Source organism: Mirounga angustirostris, unplaced genomic scaffold (genome assembly GCF_029215605.1).
Source record: "Mirounga angustirostris isolate CCGP_5_RB_7025 unplaced genomic scaffold, mMirAng1.0.hap1 SCAF_17, whole genome shotgun sequence".
Classification (NCBI taxonomy): domain Eukaryota; kingdom Metazoa; phylum Chordata; class Mammalia; order Carnivora; family Phocidae; genus Mirounga; species Mirounga angustirostris.
Window position 1 is genome coordinate 9,433,557 of NW_026991725.1, and position 21,047 is coordinate 9,454,603.

At 40.2% G+C, this 21,047-nt stretch overlaps 1 protein-coding gene and 1 pseudogene across 1 annotated transcript in view; both read right to left on the bottom strand.

Moving 5' to 3' along the window:
• SLFN12 (schlafen family member 12) overlaps nt 1-21,047 on the bottom strand; it is a 53,624-nt gene that overhangs the window by 1,966 nt on the left and 30,611 nt on the right. The window lies entirely within an intron of this gene.
• Nucleotides 6,564-7,569, bottom strand: LOC123854764 (ras-related protein Rab-38-like; annotated as a pseudogene).

Here is a 21,047-nt window from a genome sequence, read left to right on the forward strand (position 1 = left end):
CCCAGGGTCCTGGGATCGGGCCCTGCGTTGGGCTCCCTGCTCTGTGGGGAGCCTGCTTTTCCCTCTCCCACTCCCCCTTCTTGTGTTCCCTCTCTCGCTGTGTCTCTCTCTGTCAAGTAAGTAAATAAAATCTTTTTAAAAAAAAAGAAAAGAAAAGAAAATAGAGAAAAAGAGGAAGAAAATAAATGAAAAGATGAAGAAAACCATCAAAGAATTAAATCTATAGAAAGATGGTAATAGGAATTATAGAAGTAATATGATAACAGAAATTAAACACATGATAGATAAATTTAATAGAAAATTAGATACAACAAAAGAGAAAATTAGTGAACTACAAGACTGATGAAAATATTTAGATCGAAGCATACAGAGGGAAAAAGAAGAGCAAAAATTCAGATAAAAGAGTAACCTTCACATGAGACACAGTGAAAATGTCAAATGTAGATTCATTTGGGAACCTACAGTGATGTGAGAGAGTTTAAGGGAGATATTTTCTTTAAGAGATAATGCTTGAAAAATTCCAAAAACAATAACGCAAAGAAAAAGTCCCAGATTTATGACATTCTGTGAATCCCAAGCAGGATAAATGTAACAAATATACACAGGCACATCATATTAAACTGCTAAACACCAAAGACAAAGAAAAAAATCTTAAAATAAGCCAAAGGAAAAAAAGACATATTACCTAAAAAAAATTAGGTATAATTGACATATAACATTATATTAGTGTCAGCTATACAACATAATAGTTTGATATTTGTATATATTATAAAATGATCCCCATAATAAGTCCAATTAACGTCAATCACCATATATTGTTTTTTTTTTTTTTTTTAAAGATTTTATTTATTTGACAGAGAGAGAGAGAGCACAAGTAGGCAGAACAGCAGGGAGAGGGAGAGGAAGAAGCAAGCCCTCCATTGAGCAGGGAGCCTGACGTGGGGCTCGATCCCAGGACCCTGGGATCATGACCTGAGCCGAAGGCAGCCGCTTAACCGACTGAGCCACCCAGGTGCCCCAATCACCATATATTGTAACAAGAGTTTTTTTTCATAATGAAAACTTCTAAGATTTACTCTCTCAGCAACTTTCAAATATACAATACAGGGGCGCCTGGCTGGCTCAGTCAGTTAAGCGTCTGCCTTCGGCTTAGGTAATAATCCTAGAGTCCTGGATCAATCCCGGTGTAGGGCTCTCTGCTCAGTGGGGAGTCTGCTTCTCCCTCTCCCTCTGCCCCTCCCCCCCCGCTTGCACATGCTCTCTCTCTCAAATAAATAAAATCTTTTTTTTTAAGATTTTATTATTTATTTGAGAGAGAGAATGAGATAGAGAGAGCATGAGAGGGGGGAGGGTCAGAGGGAGAAGCAGGCTCCTTGCTGAGCAGGGAGCCCGATGCGGGACTCAATCCCAGGACTCCAGGATCATGACCTGAGCCGAAGGCAGTCGCTTAACCAACTGAGCCACCCAGGCGCCCACAAATAAATAAAATCTTAAAAATATATACAAAACACTATTATTAACTGGAGTCATCATGCTGTGCATTATATCCTGTGACTTATGTATTTTATAGCTAGAGGTTTGTACTTTTTAACTCCCTTCACACATTTCACTGACCACCCCCAGCCCCCACCTCTGGCAAGCACCAATCTATTCCCTATATACATGAGCTTGTTTTTTGTTTGTTTTAGTTTCCACTCTAAGTGAGATCATACAGTATTTGTCTTTCTCTGCTTGACTTATTTAGAACTCCATGAGCTTCCTGGATATGGCTCCCTGTTTCTCTAGATTAGGATGTTTTCAGCCATTATTTCTTTGAATAAGGTTTCTGCCCCTTTCTCTCTTCTCTGGCACTCCTATATGAATATTGGTCTGCTTGATGTTGTCCCATAAATCCCTTAAGCTATCTTCATTCTTTTCCATTCTTTTTTCTTCTTGCTACTCAGCCCTGTCTTTGAGTTTGTTGATCCTTTTTTCTGCCTGATCAAGTGTGTTGTAAACCCTTCTATTGAAATTTTCAGTTCAGTTATATTTTTCAGTTCTGTGATTTTTGTTTGATACTTTCATATATTTTCTATATCTTTATTGAAATGTTCCCTTTGTTCATGCATTGTTCTCCCGATCTTGGTGAGTATCTTTATAACATTATTTTTAATTCTCTATCAGCAAATCACATCTATTTCATTAAGCTCTGTTTCTGGGGTTTTGTTCTGTTTGGTACATATTCCTCTGTTTCTCCATTTTCCTTGACTGTATTGGTTTCTGTGCATTAGATAAAACAACTACCTCTTGGGTGCCTGGGTGGCTCAGTTGGTTAAGCATCTGCCTTTGGCTCAGGTCATGATTTCAGGGTCCTGGGATAGAGTCCCACATTGGGCTCTCTGCTCAGCAGAGAGTCTGTTTCTCCCTTTCCCTCTCCCTCTATGCTCTCATTCTCTCTCTCAAATAAGTAAATAAAATATTTTTTAAAAAATTAAAAAACCCAACTACCTCTTCCAGTCTTGGTCTCATGTAAGGAATGAAACTTATTGTTCAGGCCTGGCCCAAGCTCTTGATTGTCTCTCAAACCTTGTGGTTGTCTACACTACTTTCTTTGTTCTCTGTGGCTCATAGTAGTTGAGGGTGTTCCAAGACCTGTCAGTGTCCCAGAAGAGAGGATCTCAGTCAGCTCCTAGATGCAGGCTGATTGAAACCCACACCCTCAGGCAGCAGCTTTTAAAAATCTTTTAAAGATCTCTTTCTGGGGTCCCTGGGTGGCTCAGTCATTGAGCGTCTGCCTTCCGCTCAGGTCATGATCCCAGGGTCCTGGGATTGAGCCCCGCATTGGGCTCCCTGCTCAGCAGGAAGCTGCGTCTCCCTCTCCCACTCCCCCTGCTTGTGTTCCTTCTTTCACTGTCTCTCTCTCTCTGTCAAATAAATAATTAAAATCTTTAAAAAAAAAAGATCTCTTTCCGGAAAAGACAGGGAGATGGCTGTTTCTGTCTGCTCCCTCTGTACTGAGCCCTGGGTGGATAGCTGGCTAAGAATGGTTTCTTTATTTGCTACAGTCCTGTGGGATCTGCAAATTCCAGCCCTGCTGGCCACCAGAGCCATGCAATGAAGACATGCATCCTCTGGACATAAGCCACAAAAACCAGGGCACCAGACATGTGCACAAGCTCCTTCAAGGGAGCAACCTTGAATGAGCCAGAGGGAGAATGTGGAGATGGTGCTCACTGGTCTCACCCGTCTCTAGGGAAGATTGGCCAACTCCTAGATTTATGCTAAATTAGAAGCCTGACTCTCAGGCAGCAGCTTTTAAAGTGTGCGAATAGGACTTTTTCAGGGATAGAGTAGGAGATGGGCATTTCTGTCCACTCTCCCTGTGTTGAGCCCTGGAGGAAACAGCCACAGTAAGTCGTTGTGAGCCTATTAAGAATTGTTTATTTATTTGCCATAGTCTTTGGGGTCTTTTGGAGGCAAGCCCTATTGGCATTCAGAGCTAGGTGTTTTGGGGGCCCATCTTTCTGACGGACATCTGAAAAGTTTGCACATTAGATGTTGGGCACAAACCCTTTACTCCTCAGGGACATGCTGGGAGCTGCAAGTTCCCTTCCAATTGTATGCTGTGGTGCTGGATGTGGGGATTACGGTGAGAGTCTGTCTCAGCTTTTTCTACTCCTATGGACGCATTTTCTTATTTGCCAGATACATAGAAGTTACTTGGCTAGTTTCTAGATTTCTTTCAAAGGAAATTGTTCTTTGTGTAGCTGTAGATTTAGTGTGTCCATGGGAGAAGGTGAGCTCAGGTGCTTCCTATGTTGCCATCTTAGACTAGAAGTCTATTTTTTTTATTTTTTATCTTTTCCCCCAAATATTTTACTTATTTATTTGTCAGAGAGAGAAAGAGAGAAAGAGCAAGCACAAGCAGGGGGCAGAGGGAGAAGCAGGCTCCCTACTGAGCAAGGAGCCCAATGTGGGACTCAATCTCAAGACCCTGGGATCATGACCTGAGCCGAAAGCAGAGGCTTAACCAACTGAGCCACCCAGGCATCCCTCTATTTTTTTCTTAAATGGGTTTTGTTTATTCCCATTCTTTCATTTTTACTAATAAAAGTATCTAATGCTATGAATTGTCCTTTGATCATTACTTTAAATGTATCCATAGCTTCCATTATCTATTAAGTCCTTAAGCTATAATATGTGCTCTGATCTACCATGATACTTTTTAAAAGTATTTTCAGACTTAGAGTTCACTAAGTCTTTTTGGTGATGGTTTTATTTATTTATTTATTTTTAAAGATTTTATTTATTTATTTGACAGAGAGAGACACACAGCAAGAGAGGGAACACAAGCAGGGGGAGTGGGAAAGGGAGAAGCAGGCTTCCCACTGAGCAGAGAGCCCAATGAGGGGTTCGATTCCAGGACCATGACCTGAGCCGAAGGCAGATGCTTAACCAACTGAGCCACCCAGGCGTCCCTTGGTGATGGTTTTAGATCAACATTTTTTCTGTCATTAGCTTCCTTCTCTCTTCTCTGCAGTTGTTCTCAGTCTGCCTTTGCTTCAGAAAGACTTGAATTGGGGCAAGAATGGGGTAGGAGTATAAGGAATCACACTCTGGTTTTTGGTGTTTTTATTTTTTACTTATGGTATTTTGAATGTGTCTATTGAGGCCATAGAGGCAAAGGCTTAAACTGCAGCCAATCTGAATCTTGACAGAATGCTTTGTGATCCTTCCAGAGCATAGGAGGATGGGCGGTATTGCTAGAAGGCCATGTCCCACTTGCCTCTGTCTCCCCTGGGAGGCTGTCACAGGGACAGTGTCTCTTTAGCTCACAAGTTTTTTGTTTTGTTTTTTTAGTGCATGTGCATGTGAGAGAGAGAGAGAGAGCAAGGTGGGGGGAGGTGGGGAGGAAGGAGAGAGGAAGAGGGAGAGAGAGAATCTTAGGCAGGCTCCACTCAGCACAGAGCCCAACACAGGACTCTGTTCCACAACCCTGAGATCACCACCTGAGCTGAAATCAAGAGTTGGATACTTAACCAACTGAGCCACCCAGGTGTCCCTAGCTCATAAGTTTTGATGATGTATATGGCTTGCTGACCTAACCTCTCAGCTACAGACTATAAAACCATTAACTATCCTCTAGAATAGGCTCCTGAGCAACAACATAACCTACAATTCACATCTGAAGTCACCAGACTTTTTTTGCTTCATTGTTTTTGCTGGTGTTTGGGACAAGGACCATAAATCCCTTACCTCACAGGCACTCAAAATATAAATCAAAATCATCTGTGGCTCTACATATACTAAAGCCACAATATGAGATCTTCCCAGAACACTCTTAGTCTCTTCAGAGTTATAGACTTTATTGGTAATAAGCAATGCACACATTTCACTTGGCAAAATAAACAATGCTGGGCTCTTGAAGGAGGCATTCAATAGAACTTTCATTTTCCTAGTAGGTCCAAATAGCCTGTTTAACTGAGAAACAATGGCCTCCTCAAATAATTCCTTTTAAATTTCCAGTCCAATAAGTAGTCCTCTAAATGTGTCTATCTTACCCTGGGCCTTAACCTATTTTTATAAATTTTCAATCTTGCCCCATCCCATAAAGGCTGAAAGCCAAATCCAGGATGCACATTCTCCTGGGACCAATTAACATTGATTGTCCCATGGATAGGCAGCTGCTTACCTGATATGGCACTCATGTGAGCCTAAAATTCCACTACAAAATAGGGGCGCCTGGGTGGTTCAGTCAGTAAAGCATCCAATTCTTGGTTTCGGCTCAGGTCACGATCTTGCATTTGGGGACTCGAGCCCCACGGCCGGCTCTGTGCTCAGCGCAGAATGTGCTTCATTCTCTCTCCCTCTCCCTCCTGCTCATTCTCTCTCTCAAATAAATAAATAAAATCTTTATAAAAAATTCCACCACAACACAAACAGGCAAATAAAACAAAAAACCCTATCAAGTGCAGCTGCCTACCTACACGCCTGATGTCTGTTGATCTTATTATCACAGATTGGGTGCTTTCATTGCTTTACAATCCAGAGGCCCAAACCCTCCAAGCAAGCCATTGTTTCAAGCAAATATAGTTAATGCTGAGACCTACAGCAACCCAAGTAGGTACCCACTTAAAAAAAAATGCCTAATTCCCATTTCCGAGATGACACTGTCCTGGCCAAGAACTCATGGTTGTAGATGACTTTGCCTCAGACAACAACACCCCTGCCCAAGACCTTGCTGTGATAGATAACTTTGCCTCCTGTGCTAGAGAACTTTGGCCCCAAACACTAAAACCTCTGCTTCAGTAACATCCATGGACTGTATCTCCTAAGGAGCAAATTGAACACAGGAAACTTTTGCTTTTTCTTCTTTTGATATTAGAGATTCTGTTTCTGAGCTCACTGTCTGCCTAGCCCATGATCCTGGTATACTGCTTGCTTTCTGCCAAATTGTATACCCCTATACTCCCATGCCTAAAGGAAAATCTGATAGAAGTTACTACTATCTATGCTATTCTAAAAATCAGTGGAGATTATTGCTTTCCCCCAAAGGCATCTATCTCATATTAGTCAACCTCATGATTCCCTGGGGAAAGGACAACTCACTTGCAATGCCTTCTACTAATCCTTCTAGTTGTCCACCATGACCTCCTGCCCTGCATCTCTGACATAATCACTCATTCCCCTTGGTCACATACAAATACTACTAGTGTGTGCATGTGTGTGTGTGCATTCAAGCCTTCTTTCCATGACAATTCACTTCTTTTCCATTTCAACTTTTTATTAAGTGTAACATACATATTTAAAAGTATACATATCACAAGTGTATGGCTCAACACATTTTCATAAACATACTTGTGTTACTACCAATAAAAATAAGACATTAAATATTCCAACAGATTAACAGCCCTCCCCTTTTGCCTTCTAGACAACATTTCCCCATTACCTCCATAAATTAAAATAAATTAAATCCTGGGTGTATTTTAATGTTTCTCCAGGTATCTGGAGGCTTCATCAGTGTTTACAGTTTCCTTGCAGATGTTTCAAATCATCCTATAATATCATGTACCATGAACTGGTCTCATTGTTCATCAGCACATTCTTCCCATGGTCACATTTTTTTGGCCAGCAGAACCACTGAAACTGGCTTGCCACTGGTTAACTTTTTTTTCCTCATTGGTTAACTTTGAATCCAAATTGTTTTTTTCCAATTTGCCTCTGTTTCAGATATGGATGCCTACTGATACTGAAGACAATAAACAATTCATAGATTCCAGGTAATAGATCCTTGTCATTTTTCCAAATCATTCTTGACCTGCAATGTGCCGGGTGTACCAAGGTCTGCAGGTTCCAGTGGAGAACCTTGAGCGCCAAGTCCATGCCAATGGTGGCTTGGTAGTGCGAGGAATTCTAGTGCATGTAGTGCTTGATGATGCTAGTCTTGTCTATGCCCACATCAGTGAACACTAGCAGCTTGTGTAAGGGCTCCTGTGCAAGGTCTGCACCCTGGCAGCTGGCCTGTTGTGCTGGGCAAGGCTGGGGAAACACAGCTGGGGTTTGGCACTGGAGAAACTCAGGGATTAAGTGTGTTCATACATTTTTTTTTTTTTTGTATTCTTTATTTTGGTTCATACATTCATCAGCTGGACTTCACTACAAAGTAGTTTTTCAAGAAGATATTAGAGAACTATGTCCCCTAGGTTATTTGATAAGAGTGTTTGCTTATTGGGGCACCTGGATGGCTCAGTTGGTTAAGTGTCTGCCTTCAGCTGAGGTCATGATCTCAGGGTCCTGGGATCCAGCCCCTCATCGCCTCCCTGCTCAGTGGGGAGGCTGCTTCCCCCTCTCCCTCTACTTTTCTTCTTTTTTCCCCTCCCTTTCCCCCCCACCTCCTGCTCATGCTTGCACTCTCTCTCAAATAAATAAATAAAATCTTTTTTAAAAAGTGTTTGCTTATTTACTTTATAGTCAAATGACATCTTGGTTTGGTAAAATATACCGATGTAAAACTTAATATTCCCCAGAATTCTGTATGCATTGCTTTACTTCTTCTGGCATTGAACATAGTGATAGTGAAGGCTGAAGCCTTGCTGGTGAACCTGGGTTCTCTTCTCTGTTCCAAGATCCCACTAAATTCATCCTAACTGAATGTCTTAGACATGGATTCACATGTAGTCAAAGGTGCATCCAGCTCTGTTGAGCTTCATCTTAGTCTCCCAGCTCATCTTAGATGACTGGAAAATGTCTAACTCTGGTGTTCCTTTCCCTTCTTGATGAAAATAGTCATTGTCTGAAAGGGTTTCTACTAATGCTCTGGCTGTTTTCCTCCAAAACTATATTAAAGAGAATTTTCTGGATTTTTTTCAATTCACCTTCTTATTCATAACTGCTTATAGAAAAATAAAGTGACCATTCTGGTGAGTTCTTAGGATGCTAGCTGAGCAGTTAGAAAAGCTATAATTCCTCCAACTGAAGAGTGTAAAAGTAGTCCATGAAGATCATGAGATTTTGAGGAAACGGATAATAAAATTTGCCTTCTTCATTTTCATTATGGAAATTGTGTCATCAGTGATGATGTTTTCTTTTCTTTTTTAAATTTTTAAAGTAAGCTCTAGGCCCAACATGGGCTTAAACTCATGACCCTGAGATCAAGAGTTGTGTGCTCTACCAACTGAGCCAGCCAGTGCCCCAATCTTTTCTAAGTAATAAAGGTTTTCTGGCTACATCCTGAGAAATTTCCATTGTTGTTATTGTTCTTATTGTTAAAAATAAAAGTATTGCAATTTTTCCCAATTTAAAACTGGAAGAAAATCTATCCATGAACTATGCACAGAGTAAATAACAAACTGTGCACAGAGTGATTAACAAATTAATGTTCCTAAATAACCCTTAAGTAACATCTATGAAGATCATTTAGGAAGAAGCAAAGACTAACTTGATTTTCTAACATCCCAACAAGTTTCTTACCTTGCAAAGTTTTTCAAAGGCATATTTTTATAGAATTAAAGATATCATTGATTATACAATGAAAAACATCTTTGTAGTATGGTCCAGTTGCCATGATTCAGGTGAGACTTGGAAAAGATTTAAACATCCTTGTGTCATTCCTCTGAAAAGATTTCATACTGGTCATCTAAGAGGTGTTGACAAAGCTCAGAAGTAAACTGGCCACTCAAAAAATGTCATCAGGACTGTATAAAGGGCCTTATTCAAGTCTCTTACTGTTTGGGTGGTTTCAAGATTGTGGGATTCAGGGGGCGCCTGGGTGGCTCAGTCGTTAAGCGTCTGCCTTCGGCTCAGGTCATGGTCCCAGGGTCCTGGGATCGAGCCCCGCATCGGGCTCCCTGCTCCGCGGGAAGCCTGCTTCTCCCTCTCCCACTCCCCCTGCTTGTGTTCCTGCTCTCACTCTCTCTCTCTCTCTCTCTCTGTCAAATAAATAAATAAATAAAATCTTTAAAAAAAAAAGATTGTGGGATTCAGGATAAAATATCTGGGCGCTTATATCAATGAAAAGAACTTGCATTGTCTTCAGTCAATATGGAAAGCTCTTTACTCAAGTAGAAGATCTCTAGCATGACACACACTTTCCCAGTGTAACCACCCATTTTTACCAGTTCATGCTTTAAAGTGAAGGCAGCTTGCAAAGAGTAGCCTGTTAACTCTTTATTTAGTACCCTGAAGAAGGTATGTAGGACTAGTGGATAGCCCTGGGCAATTAGAAGAGCATCACAGATTACATTCTGGTTCTCTTGCAAGTCCAGATGCAAAGACCAGGTCCTAGAAAATATCAATGTCCCTGGACCAACAGAGCCCATTTCTTTACAAATTAACTGTGCAAGTCCTTTGTGTTGTGAGAACAGTTTCTTGCAGAGGGCTTCCAGAATATCTCTTTCCTGTGGCACTAGATATGAAAATAATTAGAATAAATTTTAAAGCACTGGGAAACTTCCGATTCCAACCATGACAAAGTAGCTTGTCCCAGACCAATCCTCCCACCAAAAACAACTATGAAAGCTGTACAAAATAAATAAGACTGATTTGAAGACCAGAGGAACAACCAATACAAGCACGACTTAAAAGGTTACAATCTGGGGCTCCTGGGTGGCTCAGTCGTTAAGCGTCTGCCTTCGGCTCAGGTCATGATCCCAGGGTCCTGGGATCGAGCCCCGCATCGGGCTTCCCGCTTGGCGGGAGGCCTGCTTCTCCCTCTCCCCCTGCTTGTGTTCCCTCTCTCACTGTGTCTCTCTCTGTCAAATAAATAAATAAAATCTTTAAAAAAATAAATAAATAAATAAAAGGTTACAATCTTTGATAGACAGGAAGCCCAGGAAGTTGCTTCACATTCACCCCAGCTTTTGGCCTAAGGATACTTTCTATATCATGTTATGGGTGAATAGAGCCCAAGCAGAAATTAGCAGTCTCACTAGCTGAGGAAAAAGAGGTTGGAATTCACGGCTGTCAGATACTTACTCAAAAGACTTAAATCTTACAGAGTATATTCTTTGATCACAATAGAATTAAATTAGAAATCAGTAACAGTAAGATGTCTAAAAAATCCCCAAGTATTTGAAAATTGAACAGGAAAATTTTAAATAACCTATCCATCAGAGAAGAATTCACAAGGAAAATTAGAAAAACTTTCAAACTGAATAAGTAAAATTCAACATATAAAAATTTGTGGAATGCAAATAAAGTAGTGCTTAGAGAGAAATATAAAGCTTGTGTTAAAAAGGGAAAAGTCTTAAAATTAAATGATCTTAGTTTCCACTTTAACAAATCCAAAGTAAGTAGAAGAAAGGAAGTTATAATCACAGAACAGAAATCAACGAAAACAAACAACAGATAAAATTACCAAATCCATAAGTTGGTTCTTTGAAAATTAAATTAAATTGATAAGCCCTTTGCAAGAGTCATCTCAAAAAAGAGAAAAAGTACAGATGAACAACAGAAATAAAAATACTGTATCAGTACAGATTTACACATGTTTAAAAGACTAAAAGAGAATGCTATAGGGGTGCTTGGGTGGCTCAGTCGGTTAAGCATGCTAATCTTGATTTTGGCTCAGGTCATGATCTCAGGATTGTGAGATTAAGCCCCGTGTCAGGCTCTGTGCTAAGCATGGAGCCTGCTTAAGATTCTCTCTCCTCTCTTTGCCCCTCACCACTCCTGGTCTCTCTCACTCTAAAAAAGAAAAGAGAGAGAATGCTATAAACAATTTATAAACATTTTTTGCCAATATATTTGACAAATGAGATGAAATGGACAAAATCTATGAAAATAAAACACCAAAACTGACATGAGGAAAAAAACAGAAAATTTGAACAGGTCTATATCTATTCAACAAATTTTGTTCATTACCAAAATCTTTCCAATAGCAAAACTTCAGGGAGTTTCAACAGTGATTTTTATAAAATATATAAGGAAGAAATATCACCACTCTTACTCAAACTCTTTCAGAAAATAGGAACAATGAACATATCTCAGCACATCCTATGAGGCTAGAATAATTCTGATTCCAAATCCTGACAATGCAAGAAAAGAAAGCCACAGACCAATATCCCTCATGAACACAGACAAAAAGAATTTCTCAGCAAAATATTAGTAAACAGAATCTAGAAATATATAAATAGAATAATACAACATGACTAAATGGGTTGTTTTTTTTTTTTTTTTTTTTTGGAATGCAAGGTATGTTTACCATTAAAAAAATACCATCCAATATAATTAACCATATTAACAGAAAAAGGTGGAGGGGGATATGGTCATCTCAATAGATCCAGAAAAAGCATTTGATAAAATTATTTCCCTAGTACTCTCAGAAAATGAGAAATAAAGGGGAACTTAATCAATATGATAAAGGGCACCTAAGAAAAGAAATACAGAACACTTTTTCCTTAAGATTGAGAAGGAAAATTTTCTACTTTCAGTTCTTGTATTCAACATTTTTCTGAGGTCTTAATCCTAGCCAGTGTAATACAGTGAAGAAATAAGAGTTATTAAAATTAGAAAGTAAATACTAAAACTTTTTCTATTCACAGAAAACAGGGTTGTTCACATAGAAAATCCATTTTATATTGATAAAAGAGTCAAGTCAAAGGAAAATACAACACATTTGTATGTACCTGATAAATGGTTTCAAAATAATAGAAGGCAAATTTGACAGAAGTAGAAGGAGATATAGATAATTTTAGTTGACTATTTTAACACACTTCTCTCACTAACTGATAGACAAAATCTTCAGAGACAGACAACAAAAATCAGTAAGGACACAGTAGATTTGAACAACACAATTAATAAACAGCCTAAGTGTTTGTCCCCTTCCACATTTACCAGAATTCGCCAAAAGTATATAGCAGAAGTGATAGTGAGACTAGGTTATAAAACTAGGTTATAAAAGACTAGAGAGCATATTTCTTCACGCCCTACCCCAATTGCTCACTCTGGGGGAAGCTGCTATTCCATGAGGATACTCAAGTAACTCATGAATAGATTCATGTAGGGAGGAACTAAAATATTTGACCAACAGCCAAAGAGGAACTGAGGACTGCCAACAACCTTAGTTGCTGGCTTGGGAATAGATTTTCCCCCAGCTGACCCTTTAAATGAGATGGGGCCCATAGCTTGATTGCAATGTAGTGAGTCAGAATCACCCAGCTAAGCCACTCCCAGATTCCAGACCCACTGAAACAGTGAAATAATAAATGCTTCTTGATAATTTAAGCTGCTACATTTTGGGGTAGTTTATTACATGGCAATAGGTAATACATCAAAAAAAGCAGAAAGACTGGCGCGCCTGAGTGGCTCAGTCATTAAGCGTCTGCCTTTGGCTCAGGTCATGATCCCAGGGTCCTGGGATCAAGCCCATCGGGCTCCCTGCTTCTCTCTCTCCCACTCCCTCTGCTTGTGTTCCCTCTCTTGCTGTGTCTCTCTCTGTCAAATAAATAAATAAAATCTTTTTTTAAAAAAAGGCGGAAAGATCAATACAAATCTCCAGTGTTTGAAAATTAAGCAACATATCTTCAAACAACCTATAAGTTAAAATAGCACAGTGGAAATAAAAAAATATTTTGAACTAGATGAAAATGAAAACACAACATATTAAACCTTTGGAGGAATCAATGGCTCTAAAATAAATTTCTTGAAAAAGAAAAGATGTAAGATCAGTTTCCTAGGTTTTCAGACTTATTGTCAGATAAGAACAGCAAACTACACACACACACACACACACACACACAAGTAAAAAGGAAAAAAAATAGGGTAAGAGGAGATATCATTGCAATTGAAAGAAAAAATACAATAGAGGGGCACCTGGCTGGCTCAGTTGGTGGAGCATGTGACTCTTGATCTCAGGGTTGTGAGTTCAAGACCCATGTTGGGTGTAGAGATTACTTAAAAATAAAATCTTAGGGGTGCCTGGGTGGCTCAGTCAGTTAAGCGTCTGCCTTGAGCTCAGGTCATGATCCAGGAGTCCCAGGATAGAACGAATTCAACTATTTAATTATTTAACTCCCAGCCCCTCATCGGGCTCCCTCCTGGGCAGGGAGTCTGATTCTTCCTCTGACCTTCCCCCATCTTGTGCTCTCTCTCTCACTCTCTCAAATAAATAAATAAAATCTTAAAAAAAAAATCTTTAAAAAATAACAATAGAGAAAAGCAGCAATGTCAAAGTTGGCTCTTTTTTTTTAAAAAAAGATTTATTTATTTGAGAGACAGAGAGTGCACAAGGGGGGGAGGGGCAGAGAAAAAGAGAGAGAGAAAAACCTGAAGCAGACTCCCTGCTAAGCACAGAGCCCAGCATGGAGCTGGATGCAGGGCTTGATCCCAGGACTCTGAGATCATGACCTGAGCTGAAATCAAGAGTCAGCCACTTAACTGACTGAGTCACCCAGGCACCCCAAAGTTGGTTCTTTGAAAAGATCAATAAAATAAACACTTACCAAGACTTATCAAGAAAAAAAGAGGGAAAAATAAGTTATCAATATCCAGAATAAAAAAGACGTCCTTGTAGTTTCTATGGACATTAAAAAGTTAAGAGGTATTTATCAACAACTGTTCAAAAACAGGCAAAACAAACTTATGGATACGAAGTCAGAAAAATGATTGCATTTTTGTAGAATAATGATTGAAAGGTCATTACATGAGGGAGGCTTCTCAAGTTCTTGTAATGTTTTATTTTCTTCATATGGATATTGATTACAGAGGCATGTTCACTTTGTGAAAATTTATCAAGTGTGTATGGCTTCTGCACTTTCTTGTACATATGCTATATTTTAATTTTAAAATTTTACTTAATAATAGGACATAGAGGTGAATATTTTAAGTGCTTATTTTAGGGAAAAAAAGGATTAATACTGACTTAAGCATCTCAAGAAACAGGAAAAAGGACAGCAAAATAAACCCAAATAAAGAAAAAGAGGGGTGCCTGGCTGACTCATTTGGTAGAGCATATAACTTGATCTCAGGGTTGTGAGTTTGAGCCCATGTTGGGCATAGAGTTAAATTTAAAAAAAAAACAGGGGGGGCGGAGCAAGATGGCAGAGGAGTAGGAGACCTGGATTTCGTCTCCTCTCAGGAATTCAGCTGGATAGGGATCAAACCATTCTGAACACCTACAAACTCAACAGGAGATCGAAGAAAAGAAGAGCAACAACTCTCTGAACAGAAAAGCGACCACTTTCTGGAAGGTAGGACGTGCGGAGAAGTGAATCCGAGGCGATATTCGGGAGGCTAGACGGCGGGGGAGGGGCCTCCGTCGGCCGCTTCTGGCAAGTGATAGAGCCGCGGAGCACAAAATCGGAACTTTTAAAAGTCTGCTCCGCCGAGGGACGTCACTCCAGTGGCTAAGCAGGGGGTGGAACCTTCCGGGACAGTGTGGTCTCAGGACCCTCGGGGTCACAGAAAGACCGGGGGTGCCTGAGTGCGGCAGAGCTCCCAGGTATCGGAGCAGGGAAGCCGGCTGCAGAGACGGAGCCGAGGGGCGGGCTCTCAGCTCGGGGTCGCCATAAACCGTGATCCGCGGCACAGTCGGGCCACTGCTCCTCCAGCAGGGACCCAACAAGCGGCAGATCCGGGGAGACTCACCTTCCTTCCCCGGGAGGAGCTGCACGGGAGTGCACCGCAGGGATCTGCTGGGTTTGGAGACTCCACACAGGGTTGGTGCCAGAGATAGAAACGCGCGGTCACAGGCACAGTTCACCCACCCAAATGCGTGGGTGAACACGGAGTGCAGCCAGAGACCAGGGAGACGGGAGTGACTGACGGCTTTTCTCTGGGGGCTCACTGAGGAGCGGGGCCCCGAGTTCTCGGCTCCTCTGGGGCAGAGATTGGAGGCCGCCATTTTCACTCTCGGCCTCCAAAGCTGTACGGAAAGCTCGCAGGGAACAAAAGCCCCGGAGAGCAAACCCGAGCAGATTACTTAGCCCGGACCTGGCAAGGGCGGGGCAATTCTGCCTCCGGCAAAGACATTTGGGAACCACGGCAACAGGCCCCTCCCCCAGAAGATCAGCGAGAACAGCCAGGCAAGACCAAGTTTACCGATCAATGAGAACGGCAGAACTCCAGTGCTAGGGGAATACTGCACATAGGATTCATGGCTTTTTTACCATGATTCTTTAGTCTTTCAAGGTTAATTTTTTTTAACTGTCTTTTTTTCTTTTTTTTTTTTTAATTTTTCTTTTTCCCTTTTTCAACCAACTTCATCTCAATCCCTTTTTAAAAAAACATTTTTTTTAAAGATTTTATTTATTTATTTGACAGAAAGAGACACAGCGAGAGAGGGAACACAAGCAGGGGGAGTGGGAGAGAGAGAGAAGCAGGCTTCCCGCGGAGCAGGGAGCCCGATGAGGGGCTCGATCCCAGGACCCTGGGATCATGACCTGAGCCAAAGGCAGACACTTAACGACTGAGCCACCCAGGTGCCCCTAAAAAAACATTTTTATTTTTCATTTTTAGAGTCATATTCTATCCCTTCATAGTAGTTACCTGTATTTTTGGCATATATATATATAAGTTGTTCTCTCTTTAAAATTTTGAGATAGTTTCTTCTAACAGATCAAAATATACCCTAAATCTCTAGTGTATGGTTTTTTTCTACTTCCCTGCCTGATCACATTCTCTCCCTTTTTTTCTTTTTCTTTTTTTTTTTTTTTTAATTTTTTTATTTATTTGCGAGAGAGAGAATGAGAGACAGAGAGCATGAGAGGGGAATGGGTCAGAGGGAGAAGCAGACTCCCTGCTGAGCAGGGAGCCCAATGTGGGACTCAATCACGGGACTCCAGGATCATGACCTGAGCCGAAGGCAGTCACTTAACCAACTGAGCCACCCAGGCGCCCTTTTTTTTCTTTTTTTTTTAAATCCTCTTCTTTCTTTTTTCAAACAACTTCTTATCAATTCCTTGTATAAAATTTTTTATAATTTCCATCTTTACAGTCATATTCCATCCCTTCATCATATCAACCCTTATTTTTGTACATATATAAGTTTTTCTTTCTTTAAAATTTTGGGAGGCACTTTCTTCTACCAGACCAAAATACACCCAAAATCTAGTGTGTGGCACTGGTCTATATACCAGCCTGATCATATTTGATCACATTCTGGTTTTTTGTTGTTGTTGTTTTGTTTTGTTCTGTTTTTGTTTGTTTTTATCTTTATCTTTTTCTCTTTTTTTTCTTCTTTTTCTTTTTTCTCTTTTTCCCTTTCTTTTCCCACTGCTTCAGGGCTTTTCTGATTTGTTTAGAGTATATTTTCTGGGGACGTTGTTACCCTGCTAGCATTTTGTTCTCTCATTAATCTATTCTCCTCTGCACAAAATGACAAGAAGGAAAAAATCACCTCAACAAAAAGAACAAGAGGTAGTACCGACTGCCAGGGACCTACTCAATACGGACAGTAGTACGATGTCAGATCCAGAGTTCAGAATCATCACTTTAAAGATAGTAGCTGGGCTTGAAAAAAGCATGGAAGTTATTAGAGAAACCCTTTCTGGAGAAATAAAAGAACTAAAATCTAACCAAGTCGAAATCAAAAAGGCTATTAATGAGGTGCAATCAAATATGGGGATGCTAACTGCTAGGATAAATGAGGCAGAAGAGAGAATCAGTAAGATAGAAGACTAAATGATGGAAAATAAAGAAGCTGAGAAAAAGAGAGATAAACAGCTACTGGATCACGAGGGCAGCATTCGAGAGATAAGTGATACCATAAGACGAAACAACATTAGAATAATTGGGATCCCAGAAGAAGAAGAAAGAGAGAGAGGGGCAGAAGGTATATTGGAGCAAATTATAGCAGAGAACTTCCCTAATTTGGGGAAGGAAACAGGCATCAAAATCCAGGAAGCACAGAGAACCCCTTTCAAAATCAATAAAAATAGGTCAACACCCCGACATCTAATAGTAAAACTTATGAGTCTCAGAGACAAAGAGAAAATCCTGAAAGCAGCTCGGGAGAAGAGATATGTAACCTACAGTGGTAGAAACATTAGATTGGCAACAGACCTATCCACAGAGACCTGGCAGGCCAGAAAGGACTGGCAGGATATATTCAGAGCACTAAATGAGAAAAATATGCAGCCAAGAATACTCTATCCAGCTAGGCTGTCACTGAAAATTGAAGGAGAGATCAAAAGCTTCCAGGACAAACAAAAACTAAAGGAATTTGCAAACACAAAACCAGCCCTACAAGAAATCTTGAAAGGGGTCCTCTAAGCAAAGAGAGAGCCTAAAAGCAACATAGACCAGAAAGGAACACAGACAATATACAGTAACAGTCACCTTACAGGCAATACAATGGCACTAAATTCCTATCTTTCAATAGTTACCCTGAATGTAAATGGGCTCAATGCCCCAATCAAAAGACACAGGCTATCAGATTGGATTAAAAAACAAGACCCATCGATATGCTATCTGCAAGAGACTCATTTTAGACCCAAAGACACCCCCAGACTGAAAGTGAGAGGGTGGAAAACCATTTACCATGCTAATGGACACCAAAAGAAAGCTGGGGTGGCAATCCTTATATCAGACAAATTAGATTTTAAACCAAAGACTGTAATAAGAGATGAGTAAGGACACTATATTCTACTTAAAGGATCTATCCAACACGAAGATCTAACAATTGTAAATATCTATGCCCCTAACATGGGAGCAGCCAATTATATAAGGCAATTAATAACAAAAGCAAAGAAACATATCGACAATACAATAATAGTGGGGGACTTTAACACCCCCTCACTGAAATGGACAGATCATCTAAGCAAAAGATCAACAAGGAAATAAAGACTTTAAATGACACACTGGACCAGATGGACTTCACAGATATATTCAGAACATTCCATCCCAAAGCAACAGAATACACATTCTTCTCTAGTGCCCATGGAACATTCTCCAGAATAGATCACATCCTAGGTCATAAATCAGGTCTCAACCGGTACCAAAAGATTGGGATCATTCTCTGCCTATTTTCAGACCACAATGCTTTGAAACTAGAACTCAATCACAAGAGGAAAGTCGGAAAGAACGCAAATACATGGAGGCTAAAGAGCATCCTACTGAAGAATGAATGGGTCAATTGGAAATTAAAGAAGAATTTAAAAAATTCATGGAAACCAATGAAAATGAAAACACAACTGTTCAAAATCTTTGGGATACAGCAAAGGCAGTCCTAAGAGGAAAGTATATAGCAATACAAGCCTTTCTCAAGAAACAAGAAAGGTCTGAAGTACACAACCTAACCCTACACCTAAAGGAGCTGGAGAAAGAACAGCAAATAAAGCCTAAACCCAGCAGGAGAAGAGAAATCATAAAGATCAGAGCAGAAATCAATGAAATAGAAACTAAAAGAACAGTAGAACAGATCAACGAAACTAGGAGCTGGTTCTTTGAAAGAATTAACAAGATTGATAAACCCCTGGCCAGACTGATCAAAAAGAGAAGAGAAATGCCTCAAATCAACAAAATCATGAATGAAAGAGGAGAGATCACAACCAACACCAAAGAAATACAAACAATTATAAGAACATATTATGAGCAACTCTATGCCAGCAAATTAGATAACCTGGAAGAAATGGATGCATTCCTAGAGATGTATCAACTACCAAAACTGAACCAGGAGGAAATAGAAAACCTGAACAGACGTATAACCACTAAGGAAATTGAAGCAGTCATCAAAAATCTCCCAAAAAACAAAAGCCCAGGGCCAGATGGCTTCCCAGGGGAATTCTACCAAACATTTCAAGAAGAATTAATACCTATTCTTCTGAAACTGTTACAACAAATAGAAATGGAAGGAAAACTTCCAAACTCATTTTATGAGGCCAGCATGACCTTGATCCCAAAACCAGACAAAGACCCCATTAAAAAGGAGAACTACAGACCAATATCCCTGATGGACATGGATGCAAAAATTCTCACCAAAATACTAGCCAATAGGATCCAACAGTACATTAAAAGGATTATTCACCACGACCAAGTGGGATTTATCCCTGGGCTGCAAGTTTGGTTCAACATCTGCAAATCAATCAACGTGATACAATACATCCAACAAAAGAAGGAACAAGAATCATAGGACCCTCTCAATAGATGCAGAAAAAGCACTTGACAAAGTACAGCATCCTTTCTTGATCAAAACTTTTCAGAGTATAGAGATAGAGGGTACATACCTCAGTATCATAAAAGCCATCTATGAAAAACCTACAGCGAATATCATTCTCAATGGGGAAAAACTGAGAGCTTTCCCCCTAAGGTCAGGAATGCGGCAGGGATGTCCACTATCACCACTGCTATTCAACATAGTACTAGAAGTCCTAGCCACAGCAATCAGACAACAAAAAGAAATCAAAGGCATTCAAATTGGCAAAGAAGAAGTCAAAGTATCACTCTTTGCAGATGATATGATACTTTATGTGGAAAACCCCAAAGACTCCACCCCAAAACTGCTAGAACTCATACAGGAATTCAGTAAAGTGGCAGGATATAAAATCAATGCACAGAAGTCAGTGGCATTCCTATACACCAACAACAAGACAGAAGAAAGAGAAATTAAGGAGTCGATCCCATTTACAATTGCACCCAAAACCATAAGATACCTAGGAATAAATCTAACCAAAGAGGCAAAGGATCTGTACTCAGAAAACTATAAAATACTCATAAAAGAAATTGAGGAAGACACAAAGAAATGGAAAAACGTGCCATGCTCATGGATTGGAAGAACAAATATTGTGAAGATGTCAATGCTACCTAGAGCAATCTACACATTCAATGCAATCCCCATCAAAATACCGTCCACTTTTTTCAAAGAAATGGAACAAATAATCCTAAAATTTGTATGGAACCAGAAAAGACCCCGCATAGCCAGAGAAATGTTGAAAAAGAAAAGCAAAGCCGGCGGCATCACAATTCCGGACTTCCAGCTCTATTACAAAGCTGTCATCATCAAGACAGTATGGTACTGGCAGAAAAACAGACACATAGATCAATGGAACAGAATAGAGAGCCCAGAAATGGACCCTCAACTCTGTGGTCAACTAATCTTTGACAAAGCAGGAAAGAATGTCCAGTGGAAAAAAGACAGTCTCTTCAACAAATGGTGTTGGGAAAATTGGATAGCCACATGCAGAAGAATGAAACTGGACCATTTCCTTACACCACACACAAAAATAGACTCCCAATGGTTGAAAGACCTCAATGTGAGACAGGAGTCCATCAAAATCCTAAAGGAGAACACAGACAGCAACCTCTTCGACCTCAGCCGCAGCAACTTCTTCCTAGAAACATCACCAAAGGCAAGGGAAGCAAGGGCAAAAATGAACTATTGGGACTTCATCAAGATTAAAAGCTTTTGCAAAGCAAAGGAAACAGTCAACAAAACCAAAAGACAACCGACAGAATGGGAGAAGATATTTGCAAATGACATATCAGATAAAGGGCTAGTATCCAAAATCTATAAAGAACTCATCAAACTCAACACCCAAAGAACAAAGAATCCAATCAAGAAATGGGCAGAAGACATGAACAGACATTTTTCCAAAGAAGACATCCAAATGGCCAACAGACACACGAAAAAGTGC